The sequence below is a fragment of the Macrosteles quadrilineatus genome, unplaced genomic scaffold (genome assembly GCF_028750875.1).
Source record: "Macrosteles quadrilineatus isolate MER2022 unplaced genomic scaffold, UCM_ALF_1.0 Scaffold_2__2_contigs__length_208266976, whole genome shotgun sequence".
In the NCBI taxonomy this organism is placed as follows: domain Eukaryota; kingdom Metazoa; phylum Arthropoda; class Insecta; order Hemiptera; family Cicadellidae; genus Macrosteles; species Macrosteles quadrilineatus.
Window position 1 is genome coordinate 152,386,769 of NW_026542595.1, and position 14,463 is coordinate 152,401,231.

General features: G+C 34.2%; 1 protein-coding gene across 3 annotated transcripts in view; it reads left to right on the forward strand.

The window, feature by feature from the left end:
• The window catches only part of LOC128986113 (uncharacterized), a 74,957-nt gene that overhangs the window by 2,681 nt on the left and 57,813 nt on the right, over positions 1-14,463 (forward strand). The window contains exon 3 of one of the 3 annotated variants that reach the window (XM_054406259.1): positions 10,467-10,533. The exons of the other annotated variants lie outside the window; for them this stretch is intronic. The gene's annotated coding sequence lies outside the window, so the exon portion shown is untranslated. The remainder of the gene's footprint in view (positions 1-10,466; positions 10,534-14,463) is intronic. 3 annotated transcript variants of the gene reach the window in all.

Here is a 14,463-nt window from a genome sequence, read left to right on the forward strand (position 1 = left end):
CATTCAAATCATCTTGCACTTAATTTATTGGACAATCACAACACCATTTACAGACTGAAGCGACATACGATATTGGACCTACCATTCCGATTCGGCTAAGTGTTATCAAAATTCTCTTTGTAAGCTAGTGTTGACGGTGGTCAATCACTAGCTCATGTTCTTCAAGTTATTTTTGTATTACTATTTATATCATTTGCTTATTGTTCAACTTGAACAGATTGTAAATTAAATAAAGTTAAAAAAAAAAAAAAAATTTGGAGTGCAAAAAGGTGTCCACAAGTCTGGCAGAGGAGCCAATGCTGCAAACTTCTGTAGTAGTCACAGGTAGCCAAAAGCCAAAAAACGTAGGGTTACATCAAGTCTATCTTTGACTGGGATTGCGTCCCTCAATGAAGTGTTTTTTTTTCGATTCTTTCTCCTATAACTTGAGCAAAGTCAAGTAGCCTACTCAAAGTCTGCACTTGTCATTCTTAGAATGTTTTTGAGACTGCCATCAATCCTCAATTCCCCAGGAAGAAAATCTATACCGTATCATCTAACTTATTTTAAAATCTTATAACATTTTACTGCCACTGTACTTAATCCTAGCCTGCAGTGAAGGACGTACTCACTAGCGACCCTTTTCTCTTTTCCTTCTACCACAGGCAATCTCAACACAAGCAGCAGCCCACAACAACAGATACTTGTTACTTGGGACTGAAAGTTTTGAGCAAGCTCTTTCTAAACTTGTTTTATATTTTGGCCCATACAACTTGTAGGCCTACAAAAAAAGTTTATAAAACAAGTTGCATAGTGTGAACATGGCTTTACTCTTACTGTCGGTTGCATAGGCCTACTGAATCAGCCACCAGAAGAGTTGCCTTTGGATGTCCAAGCGTGATTTTCATAAGTTAAATTATAATTGCATGCTTTCTTAGGCTAAGTTACTTAATTATTCTTTGCTAGGTCTACTTATTCATAGAAAACATTGATTAACACGTTTGCTGGGCCTGTCAAACGGCAGGTGTATCCCCAATGCGGCGCAGCCCGCATCGTCTAACAAACCCGATTGCCGCGTGTGATTGGCTTTCCAATTTCGGTCTGATGAATAGCCAAATAACGTGCAGAGATGTCCTGCTTTACGACGAGAGTCGACGTAGTTTGCTTAACATCCACAGATAGCAGCACTGCTTGGAACGTAGCCGGCCCCATTGTAATTGTATTGCCAAATGGTGGGAAAGAGACGGGACAAACAGTTAAATTTTTAAGTTTGCCAGATGGGGATTTTACAAGGAAATTTACTACTGACCTACACCACAAAAAATGCAAGTCACACACTACACGCTAACGTTGTATAGGTCCGCTTTTGACCGAAGCTAGAGCAAAAACAAAGATATACAAAAGGCATTGCTGAGCGTTCCCGATTGGGTCACATGGACGCACCATACGGGGACTGAGCACCTTACCCGATCGGGAACGGTCGTTGAGTGCTTTAGTCTACCTCCGTGTGAGGGCAACGGCATTTCAAAAGTGATGCTAGGCCAGCTAGCCTAATAAAAAGTTGCTGTTTTAGCATTATACTTGACTAACTGATGTTATACAATATCTAATCCAAAACACTGCTGTTTGATGAACTTTAAACTATTGATGAACTATTTGATGAACTGAAGTTTAGGCATAGCCTACTATTTACGAGACTATCTGGATTAGGCTAAGTTAAAAGATGACAACTACTGTAGGTGTTGGGTTTTTTCCACTTAGGCCTACAGCTTATTTCCGTATTTGGTTTTGAAGGAAAATGATTTGCCATCTTACTCAAACACGTTTTTCACGACTAAATTACTGGTAAGCTTAGCTCTTTATAATACTAGGTAGGCTACTGAATTGATACAATTTAATTTTACACACGTTTTAATACTTAAATATTTTTTAATACTTTTCATTGAAATGGTGACCGTACAAAGTAGGCTAGCTATTTTAAGCCGGGTATGAATAATATGAGTGGCGCGATCTTGTAGTCTTGTTATTGACTAAGCCATTTTTGGCGTTAAAGCCTAGACTACACTTAGGCCACACAAATAAATCTCCATGTAGGCCTATTTTCTTAACCAAATAAAAAAAATTATTTTGGTTCTAAAATGTTTCAATAGTTTAATAAGCCTAGGTCATACCGGTACTTGAAAGAAGCATTTCAACCCAAACTGATAGTTTGAATTAGGTTTAGGCCAATTTAAAATTTAAGTTAGGCCGGGGCCACACTTGTAATTTTTAACCAGCGAGACTGCTTTTTCCGTTTTCACGTGCAACGTGACCGTGGCCTCACTCGTCTTACGAGATAGGTTTTTCTGGCAAACCAGTGAGACTGATAGAGCATGCCACACTGGCAATAAAAATTGTCCGTGTCTGTGATACGCACTGCCCCCCCTCCACGCTCACTGCACAGTAACAGACAGGTTAAAACTAGAAACGTCCGTGGAAAAAATTCAGCGAGATAAGATGAGTGTGTTCACTCCCATAAGCCGCAATGCCCCGCGACTAGTTTTACGTGCAACGCCCGTGGAATGTTAGTAGAGAATACACGTGCAATTCCGTTTGTTAGTAAATGTCAAAAAAACCAGCGAGACTGACAAACGCGTTCACACACGTTTTTACTCTAGTGTGGCCTGCTCCATATACCGTAATGTATCTCTCAAACCCACAGGTAACGCCCGTGGAAAAAATTTAGCGAGATAAGATGAGTGTGGCCCTGGCCTTAGCCTATGCAAATCTATTTGATTCTAATGTCATGAAAACGTATAAAGGTTTGGACAGCTTGCCACAAAAGCACAAGTGTTGCGTTGTAAAAAAATTCTGGCATCGACAATTACAAAATGTAAAATTATACTTGCGCCTTCACCGATCACAAGCTTTTGACTCTGACCATTCTTAAATTTTTTGTGTATAAAACCGAAAGTGTAACTTTCCTACTAGGCCTAGTTAGTGTGTGTGGTTTTTTTATTTGAATAGGCTAATCTAATCATTTGGATAATCTTTTTGCCGATTGCATGGGAACTTCATTAGTAGGCCTAAACATTTAATTTGTTGTTGTTATTACTTTCAACATTTTTAGGGAAATATCCTCTAGGCCCATCTATAATTTGCAGATTTTGACCAAGTGATTTTTATAATATCCCCCCCTATTATTTAAGTGTTAAAAAAGTCATATTCTCATTCAATTGTTGACAGATCTTTTAAGTGCTACCGTACGGTAAAATTTATGAATGGCCTTATATTTGAACCACATATCTTATATCTTCATTCCAAACATTCAGCAAAATATTCCCCATTGTTTTTTATTTATAAAGGATTATAAATCCCTAATGAGGACCTCATTTTAATATCTTTCTTGTTCGAAGTAGAAATTACAGTAAAGGGAATTACAATGTAGGCAGTAACTTACCGTATATAATTTGCAACCGTACATTTACTTAATAATTGAACTGAACCAAATGAATGGAACCTTTTTGAATTTAGACACCAAGTAAACTCCTTTTAGGAGAAACGCAATACAGAGGTTTTAATAAGTTATTGTGTGACACCATTTTGGGTGCTTCAAGGGCTCTCGACAACTTTTATTTAAACATTAAAGCCATATTGCGGTTAATCACCTGTATCTGTAAGTAGGTTACACGTATGTATCTTGTCTAGAAGTTAAGGTAAAAAAATGTCCATTAGAACAAAAGGTGAACTGTAATTAGATGCTTAAAATCAGGAGTTTCTCATCTTTGTGAACACCCCTTAAGGTAGGCTACTGTTCAATTATTGGGTTAGGCTACTTGAAAAACCAAATTATTTTATTTTTTTAGTTGATATGCTTGATGGTTAGGCCTACAAAGAAAATATAAGAAAAAAAACATAGAATTCTCATGCTATTATGGGAATAAGTTAAATCTGTTGTAGCTTGATCATGAATATTTTTTTGATCAAATTCGGCAAATTTACTCAACTCCGCTGTAGTACAAAACCTCTACCTAGCAGAAAATCCAAGAACTTGTTAACCCTAATGTTATTTAAATAGGGAATAAATCTGACACGTTCGAGGTACCGTAACGTTTTAGTAAAAATACAATCATGTAAATGGAAAATTGCTTAGACAGCATGTTTTCAGGGTCGGTATTATGATGTGCTGCTGGTTGTAAAAATTAAATAAATAGGTAGTTAATTTGAAAATACTTTTCATCAGTTGGCTCAATCTAACAAACTAGCATACAGCATATGTAAAAGCAAAGGAAGGTCCCGGTACTTAACCATCTGGCAAAGGAGGCCATTTGTTTTTACATGACTGTACCGAGTCTTAAGGATTTGATCCTGGTTGTAAATTATTAGCTCGCCTTTCCTTGCTGCTGTTTATCCTTTTGGTGGGCTCATGTGTTTCAATTAAGGATCAATTTCCCCATGGCCTACTGTGGACTTAGCAGTATTTTATGTCCTATTTCCCCGTCTGAGAAAGGGGAAAAGTTACTTTCGTTTATCTGAAAAGATTATTGTTGAGTTACGTTGTAAAGGACATTTTTGAATTTGGTGTTGAATCTGATATTTGCTGGTTCAATTCTGAGAGGTAGCGATTTTTAAAGCATCAAATTAAATGAAGAAATGAAAAATGTTAATCACTACAATTTGGTCCCTTCCCAAAATAATACATACCTACAAAAATAAAGTAGGCCTAAGTACTAAAACATAATACTGAATTGTTTTAACATGATAAACAATAGGGTAATGCATCTGAACTTAGAATAAAGTAACTATAAAGAGATCTCTTACTAAATTAAAATAGCCTACAAGCCTGGCATTGTTCAATATCCTAAATTTAGTACCACCAATAATGCCTTATAAGTTAAGGTATCTCTATAAGTTTTAAAATAAAGTAAGCCCTACTTTGATTTTTTGGATTATGCAGTTGGTGTTTATAAACATGTTAATATTTTAATAAAACCAAAGGATGATTTTATTCCTTCTTATGCAACACAATTGTCTGAAAATTGTATATAAAGTGAGGATCGCACACAAAACGAGGCTACGTATAAACTCACTTCATCTTCTATACAAAGCTGATTCCTAACAATACTACACCCTGTTGCATATTTAACCCCTGTAGCATCTTCTGTTATTTAAATGTCCGTCTCATTTTGCCTGGTTGCTATGACTAGGGGGATTGTCGCTTGGGTTCCAAGGTTAAGAGGCCCAGAGCTTATGACCACTGGAATGAAGAATGATAAGTAGAAAGGCGATTTGGAAGCTTTTCATATAACTTAAGTGTTTTGTTGTGACAGTTTTCTTGGGTGGACTAGAGTATTTGAGTAAGTTATCTTAGGGTAAATAATTGCCCAGTTTAGAGTATTTGAGTAGTTTTGGAAAACAATTTTCTAGGTTAGAGTATTTGAGTATGCCTAGTTTTGTTTAAACAATTGCCTAGGATAGGGTTAATTTGTTTGATTAACTTCAGTTCAGTTGAGTAACGAGTAGTTGGATGGAATTGTATACCCTGTATCTTATCTATTGTAAATTTTTAACTACAGTAGAACCTCTTTAACCCGAACTAATTGGGACCAGGGGTAGTTCGGACTATTGAATAGTTGGATTACCGTACAGAACATATTGTTGTTTTTACATAACATTAGCTAAAACATGGCTAAAATTTGTCAAAATTATTTTGGGGAAAGTGAAAAAATGTTTTATAAAGTAAAATACAGTGTTAATTTAATACAGTACCGGTAGTAAACATGGTGAATAAACAGTACTGCAAATTAAACAGTATACAATAAAGAACTGCTGTACTGTGTATAGAGTACAGCAATGAGTGGTTCGGATTAGTGGACGTTCGGATTACAGGGATTCGGATTAAAGAGGTTCTACTGTATGTAGGCCTTTGCCACATCCCATAGTAAGAACAATCCCATAGTCCCCCATGTCCAGTGACATGATTATTTACAATTTAATTTATATTCTATTCAGTAAAGTCTCTTAAAACAGTTTTTTTTTACTTTGTGTTTATCAAACCATGAGTTATTATCCCTGTTTTGTATGAAAATGACCCAAACTCTTCTCTTCTAACTTAACTATCTATCGTTAACTTGTTCTTGGTACATATTATCAATATTCTTTACCGGAAACAGGTTGAGGATTGAATTAGCAACCTTTTATTGTAAGAAAGCACTCCTAATTGTAACAACTCAGGTGTGACAAAAACTTTGAGAAGTCATCTAGATACGATTTGGTTTGATCCATCGTTACAAATACACATGCTACTATGATAGGCTACTGAAAAACTGGCCAGTGTTATGATAGACACATGCGGCGATGTCGGAAGATAAGTCATGTCTCATTGTCCAAAACTATAGAAGTGTAATATTGCAAAGAACCACTTGATGAAGCAAGGTACCATTATTAACAATTTAGCTCTAAGTTAGTGATTCAGGGTCTACTACACCATGAAAAGTTAAAATTTTCATTAGTTGTAAGGTTTTACAATCATAGTCTTATTGTCACCTATACAGTGGATTGAAATAAACACATGTAGGTATCACCTGTTATTTATAATAGCATATGTTCAGCTTAACATAATTGCTTAACTAACCTATACAGCTATTTTTATCCAATTCAATTACAAATCTCTTTTTCTCTAGATTAAAATGCAACTTGCCCCCTCTGGCTTGGGTGACTTGAATGGATTTGACGTTTTTGTGCTGATCTCATCGTCTGCGCCAAGTTGGCACAAAAACAACACGAGTCGTAAAGTTTATGTTGCGCTTCACGGATCCATCGTGTCTTATCAGCGTATAAACGCTAGGGCCTACCACAGGGACGGCTCACAGCTGCATGCTGCATTATCTAAGTAATATGCTGCAACTGTGCCAAGTTACCGTGCCAACTTGTTATCATGGTTTAGCGTAGGCAAAATGTGCCCCAGCCTCATCCGTTTGGCAAACTATACAGAGTTACGTTCATTAGAACATGAAATTTGCTCCGATGTTTTGGAACCTTTACAAAACGTCCTTTGTAAATATGTCACAAAGTATATTTTCACTTAAATGTGTTGTTCCTGTACAACACATTTAAGTACAGTCAACAGTGAAATAAGCCAAGTTTTTTAAAGATGTTTTTTTTTAACTAAAGGGCCTAAAGGTATAAAGATATAGAGTAACTCAAAATTATGGTAAGAATAGAGGGCTCAAAAGTATTGTTTTTAGCCTAAAACTAAGATATTTCTAACAATTTGGAGGAAATCTTAGGAGCTGTTTTTGAAATTATTGTGCCCAAACTTTACTTATATTATAGTAGGCCTATTATAGATAAAATAATTTTGTCAGCTGTTTCAACTACACGAGTTGGTTCTATGATAGCCTATTAAATAGCATTAAAAAGTTGTTTACCAACCGGGTGCAGCACTATTAATTTTTTTTGCATTTATGACGTCTAATTTGAACCAACTTAGCAACAAAAAGCTGTGGAAAATGAGGATTTCAAACACTTTTTTCTATTGTTTGGGTGCAGTGGTAGAACATTATAGCTATGGTAGATGTGCTAAACGATAGCATACCGTAAATTAAAATAACAAAATTTTCATAATTCCTGTCCTCTCCCATTGCAAATGCAAAGCAAGAGTAGGACTGCTATAAGCATTTTATACTTACGCCAACCCCGTATGAAGGACGGACACTCCTAGTAGCCTATATATATACTTAAATTTTACTTTATATATATGCTTTGTCTGTAAATGCAATGACTTGAGTAATTTTTGTCCAATTTTGATGAAATTTGACTTTGGAGGTGTAGGACAAGATAAACTTGAATAAGTTTGTGAACCAGCATGATCGGGCCATTGGATCATGGAAGAATAGGGTTTTCCCACTTTTGCCCCTCAAAACATAAAATTTTCTTATTTATCTTTAAACTATTGAAAATGCTTTAAAAACAAATAATTTGGTATATTGAAGTTTTATTCTACGGTTATTCGTTATAGAAGATAGTAAAAAAAAATAAATTTCCATGTTGTTGTTATGGAGAAGTTAACGGTTGTAGTTTGCTTATTTAGGGACATATTTTGATCAAACTTTGCAAATTTATTTACCGTATTTTATACTTAGCTTTTAATATTTAACAAAATAACACACTTTATTATCCTCCCTGTAATAGCGAAGATTAATATCAGGTAATTGGAAATTCGCATAGTCTACAGGTTTGATGTGGTGGGGTTTAAGGGATTCGCGATTTTCACATTTAAATCACAGAGAAGTTACTTTATTTAATTGTTAAGTATGCTAAGGGCAAAAATAATCATCATATAGTCCTTACAAAACAATAAGAATATTGAACTTAAAGCAAAATAATTTCTATTCAATATGAGTATTTTGGTTTTCCCTTGAAATTTAGTTTAAAAAAACCATATATAGTGATTAGGCCAATTTGAAATAGTTTTAACAAAGTCAGAATTTGTTCAACAATAAATCAACAACAATGCTATTTTCATAATTAAAATTGCCTTGATGGTTAAATACAATTTTTTACATGATGTACATGTTTATTTATTTTAACATGTTTTACTTTAACAGTTAACAGTAAATATTTAAGTCATCAAAATATATGTTTTAAGGTTGTAGTGGAAGCTGAAAATATCAAACTGGTGTTGCAACTTAACAATAATCTTAATTAAAAATATTTTTACTGCGGTAGTTGTAACACTAATTTTCATCTAACAAACATTGTACATAAATGTTGTCGACGCCAACCTGTAACTCGTAACTAGTTTCCAAGTAAATTATCCCAGCAAACATTTCTACAGTGAAACGTGACAATCCCCAACTGAGAACAAACATTGTTTCGGCTTCATTAAGTCAGAAAGCTAAACTAAATACTGCTGGAGCGATTCATCAGAAAATCCATCAAGAAAATGCTAAGCCCGCGTAAGCCTCCCATGTGCATAGCTCCCGCCGCCGAGCAGAATTTAATTATGGAGAGAGGCCGCGGATTCTGTCTTTAATTAATATTTGCAAAAACGGCAGCGGCGACAGTGGCGCGGTATTTGTTGAGCGTACTGGCGATGCTCCAATCATTTAAAGATGGAGGAACCACATAAATCGAGAACTACACCCTGATATGTCGTGGCCCCTGCTGATTTATATGACACCAGTGTGTGATGCATAGACGCCACATGTAGGCCAAGGCAGAACGGCCACATATTTTCTGTTATCGCCTCCCCAAGTTTTCACTTTGAGCTTTGAGTTTTCTCTGCGATTTGGTATTCTTTTATTCCTTTCCTTGTGATTACACTGTTCTTTTGAATACGGTAGTTTATTGACTGTGTGAAGTGAATGTGAACTAGTACGTTTTTATGGGTAGGTACAGATTTTTATGATGACATCCAATAATTAAATTAAATCAAAAAGTGCCATTGATAACGATTCCAATATAAAATGTTTTAAAATTTGTAAATAGAGAATGTTCTATATCTGAGCCCTTGCTGGTACTTAATGGTTTTTTAATTTTATTTTATCATAACTAGTCCTGATATTCAAATAAAACAACTAGTTAAAAAAGATTACAAAACACACAGTTCACCAACAGACTCTTTAGTTGGTTTTTCTTGGCAAAATGTGATTTTTGTATCTTTTTAACTTTGTATTGTTTTTCCTGTCTTAATGCACAGTAGCCATCAGTCCAATAAATAACAAATAGTTGTTTGTGTAACTAGCAGCTTGCACTCGTGTTACATATTATATTTTTCCTACAGTTACTATAAATCATGTAAATAATTCAGTCTTTCATAATAAAAGCACACTGTTTAGTATTGTTTTGTTGGAATACTGGTGTGCAACAAAGTTAAAACTGTGTGCCAAAGTAAAAACTGTTTGCTAAAGTAAGTCTTTCTGTACTATAATCTGTGCAAGGAAGTCACTTTGTCTGGTGACTATAGGAAAAATATTGTTTAACATTACAAAAGGATTCACAAGTACCATGTAGAATTTATTATTGAATAGAAACTATAGGGTACCTTCACCGCTTCCCCTAAGGTACTCCCAGCACTTAGTTAAACTACATGGGCTAAATTGATTTCTTAGGACTGAAAAAGGCTTTACCTTAAAACAAAACATTAAAATTATACCAAAACAAAGCTCACTAGAATTCTGTTTTTCAATGTAGGCCTAAGCCTTAAGTTATCTATTTTTCAATCTTCTGTTAAATGATGTGATCATAAGGATGGTTGTTTTTTTTTAAACATCAACATTACATTATTGTTCACACTTTTGTTAGTTGTTACCCTGCTGGTGATAGATCTTTGGTTTTAAAGTCAGTTTAAACTACAGTATATTGAAAGTTCTGTCACAGAAAGTTTCAGTGAAATGATTTTCAAGGTCAAATTAACATTAAAGTAGTCATTCTTTATTTATACCATAGCAGATTAATTATTAATATGCATATTACAGTAATTAACATGATGATTGGGGTTGCAGGGAAGAGGTTTGTAAGAAAAGCACAGGAGTTACCAGTTTCTGTTACGGGTTACCAGTCCATCACACGGTAAATGAACAATAAATATAAAAGAATAAACCAAATACAAAAATCATTAGTAGTCATTTGTACTTATTGGACAAGATGTGATTTCTTGTCTGCCTTGCCTTTCAATTGCCTTTTGGCTTAAAAATACGGTAGTAGCAAAAACCTTTAAGGGCTTGAAGCCACTTTTTAAATATTACATAATTTACTAAATAGGCCTAAATCTTGAAGCAAATCAATCTTTTATATTTCTAAACATTGTTTTTTTTTTTACAGAAATACTAAGCTTTAGGTTACCTAATTTTAATAATATAATTAGGTCTATAATAATAGGCCTACTAAATCAATTGGTTAACTATGAATTATAACAATTTGTATCCTCATTTTGGAATGTTTGCACAAACAACATAACTTATATAGCCTAGTCTAATAATTATTATCATAACAATAGCAATAATAACAATGAACAAGATTTCCTAAGTTACATGGATAAATAAATAAAGAATCAGAATATTCTTAACATGAAGATGTAAAACAGGTCAAATTGCAATGTGGGTGTGTAATTTTTCTATTTTTTTATATTAAGTTTAAACGTCAAATATGTTTTTCAAAACTAATTTGACTGTGGGATTTGATTACAAACCATAAAATATTTAAATTTAAAAAAGGAAAAATATTCAATTTAGTGAAATAGTAAAATGCTTAGTCTTTTTCATGTACCAGGGTATCAAATTTCAATTTTCCTTTTTTGGATTTAACCATTTAATTATTATTATTTCTTTTGTAAATTGGAAACCGGTAAAATAATTTTCAAATCACAGCTACTACAGTACTAACCAAGCCTGTTCCCTTTCTTTGCTTTATCTATCAACCTTTCCATTTGTTTTATATCTTGAATTTTTTATTAAATTTTAATATTTTGTACACTGACAAGGTACAGTACAATCTATTGGATTAATATCAATAAAGTTGCCAGTTTTGACAGTGAATAGAGAAGAGATCAAATATCCTAGATAAACAGGGTTCCTACAATGAAGTCTCTCTCTTTTATGGGTTTAATCCTTGTGATATAAGAAAAGAAAGTACCAAGATGAAGGCACAAATTACATAACACCTTTTGCTATGGTGGAAAAACATTTGAAGCATAAGTGCCTGTGACTTATGACCAAGAAAATGGAAAGTCAATCAACTGAATTACAATTTTACTGCAAACACAACCTGGATCACTGCAGCTAAACTAGATGGTCATTTAACCAATAAGTTCTAAACCAACTTCTGTATATACTTAATAATCTGTCTAGCAAAAGGTAAGAAAAGGACAATGAGGTGTAAATAATGGGTCGCGGGAATTTTATCCCCCTGGAATTTTACCCCCTGGGCAAAGCTGACGTCACTATGACGTACTAACCTGAGCGGCCAAAAGTTTGTTCGCGGCCGGAATTTTACCCCTGCGGATTTGGAAGTCTAATGAAAATAGTCAGTGCGTGATTAATTAGATTAGCGATGAAAACCGGAATTTTACCCCCTGTCCATATAATTAGCAATTACACAACTGAAGATGTACGGGCCGGATTTTTACCCCCGGAATTTTACCCCCGGATTTTACCCCCTGGCCGATTTTAGAAATTGAATGTTTGATTTTCTTAGCCTATTTCTGTTTTTAATTAATTGTAAACATTTCATTATTTAGTAGCCTATCTTTATTTATTTTGTAATCTCAACTAAGTAAACAGAATTCGCTGTTTTAGTTTGATCATATTAACCAACAGTGATTGAATCCTGATACTCGAATCTCAAAATTAAAATTGAAAAGCTGTTCGATTAGTTAATGTTACAAATGTATATTAAGATAGGCTACTTAATAATAAAATGTTTACTATTAAATTAAAAACTGAATGAAAATAATTAATCATTCTCACTAATTTATATATCTGGCCAGGGGGTAAAATTCCGGGGGTAAAATTCCGGGGGGTAAAATTCCGGGGGTAAAAATTCGTGCCGTACATTCTAGGTTTTTATATTTTGATGTGTTCTGATTAAATTCACAACCGTGAAAATATATGTTTAATTCCGCGTTTAATCCATCGAGCTGATGTCGCGAAACTCAAAAGTTTGCGGCCGGAATTTTACCCCCTGGTTTGTGACGTCACGTTTGCCCAGGGGGTAAAATTCCAGGGGGATAAAAATCCGCTACCCCTAAATAATTGGCTTAAATGCTTTTAGGTTCAAAATATTAATCTATCGTACCCTTTTAGTGATAAAACAATATAGAGTAGTGGGCAAATAGTGTTAGGAAAGGGTTAAGGATCAGGGTTTCACTAATGAAAACCAAAGATTTATTTGTTTAGTTGTACCTATAATTCCTTTTAAAATTGTTGTCAAGTATTTTCATTGAGTGTAAACGTATACTCAATGAACAAGAGTATAATTGTCTTGAATATACGTGGATTGATAACAGTTTTGTGGCACTACTTTATATGAGAAATATTGGTACTAAGAACATATTGTAATAACTAAATAACTTAACAATTGTATTGAAAATTATTATTAATCCTTAGAGGGGTTTTTATGAAGATTTAACTAATGTTCACTTAGACTTTCTTGTTAATGAAATGGTGGAAAATTCAAGTACTGTAGTTTCAGTTTAATTCCAAAAGATGTGTTGACAATAGTGTGTAGCAATTATTTAGATATAGGCCTATAAGAATTTGGAATCAACGTGATTTAAGGTTACATAAAGCAGAAAAATTTAAGTTCCGATACATAAATTAACTGCTTTAATGCTGATTAAGGACCAGAATTTGGTGCTTTTACAGCTTGTGGGGAAAACAGTGTGGTAATGAATCTAGTGGTACAGTACTGAGATTGGTGGCCTAGGTTAGAACCAATGTAAGGGTATAGTATAATCCAATGTAAATAGGAGTGATGGTCCAAATTTGGCTGGTGGACAATTGCTCGAGGCCTTCAATTGTGAAGCCCCAGTTGCAAATTGAGTGCTGTTAAATCAATGGGCCTTACAAAGGGTTTCACAAACATTAACTTATTAGCCGAGTCTGCTTTGATATATGTGGGATTATGCTATTTCGGTGGTAGGAGGATTTTGATACCAGGTCGAAATCTTAAAATTAGGAGATAAATAAAAAATATTATGGTGTATATTTATGGAATTATTGTAATTTACCTGGTGTTAGAGAAATTCCATTCAGCCGTTTGGCAACAGTATCACATTACAGCTTACAAATTTTTTTGGGGGAAAGTTGTATTTTTATTTTTATTAAGGCTTGAAAACAGGTTTGAAGTTAAAATACTGGTAGGCTTAATGATCTGCTTGATAAATTTAACCTAGGGCTTGGGGGCGGAGCCCTAAAATGAGAGTCGAAAGGGCTAAAATTAAAAACCCTTGCTGCAAGGGTATTTACTCAAGTTTTCATGCTAAGGGACAGACACACACAGACATGCACACACGAATTGAATAGTTGTTGTTTTTTGCCTCTGGGAACAACAAAACAAAAAAGTAACTGAGACCGGGTCTTGCTATAAGACAGATCTACAGTAATAGATTATTCGCTATCCGGGAAGTTTGCTAAAAAGAGTTAAATCTAATAAATACTGTGCTATAATTTTAACAACAATATCATAATTTATAAGTTTAATCAAAAGATCTTCTGCTTTATGGGTTTGCCTAATTATTTTTATTCTGTGCTGGTCTAAGCTCTTGTTAAAATAACATCTAAATTTTGCAAACAAATCTATACACTTAAAATGTGAATATTCGGTTATTTTGGGTTGCATCAGGATGAAATGAGAGGGGATTGTAGTGTTGGAACCCCCTAAAGTTGAAATACCAATTGACATTTTCAATTTGACCTACATTTTATATAAAGATATCTTATTACACTTGTTTCTTCTATTGTGCTTACCAACATTGTTACAATGTTCCATACTGCAATTCTT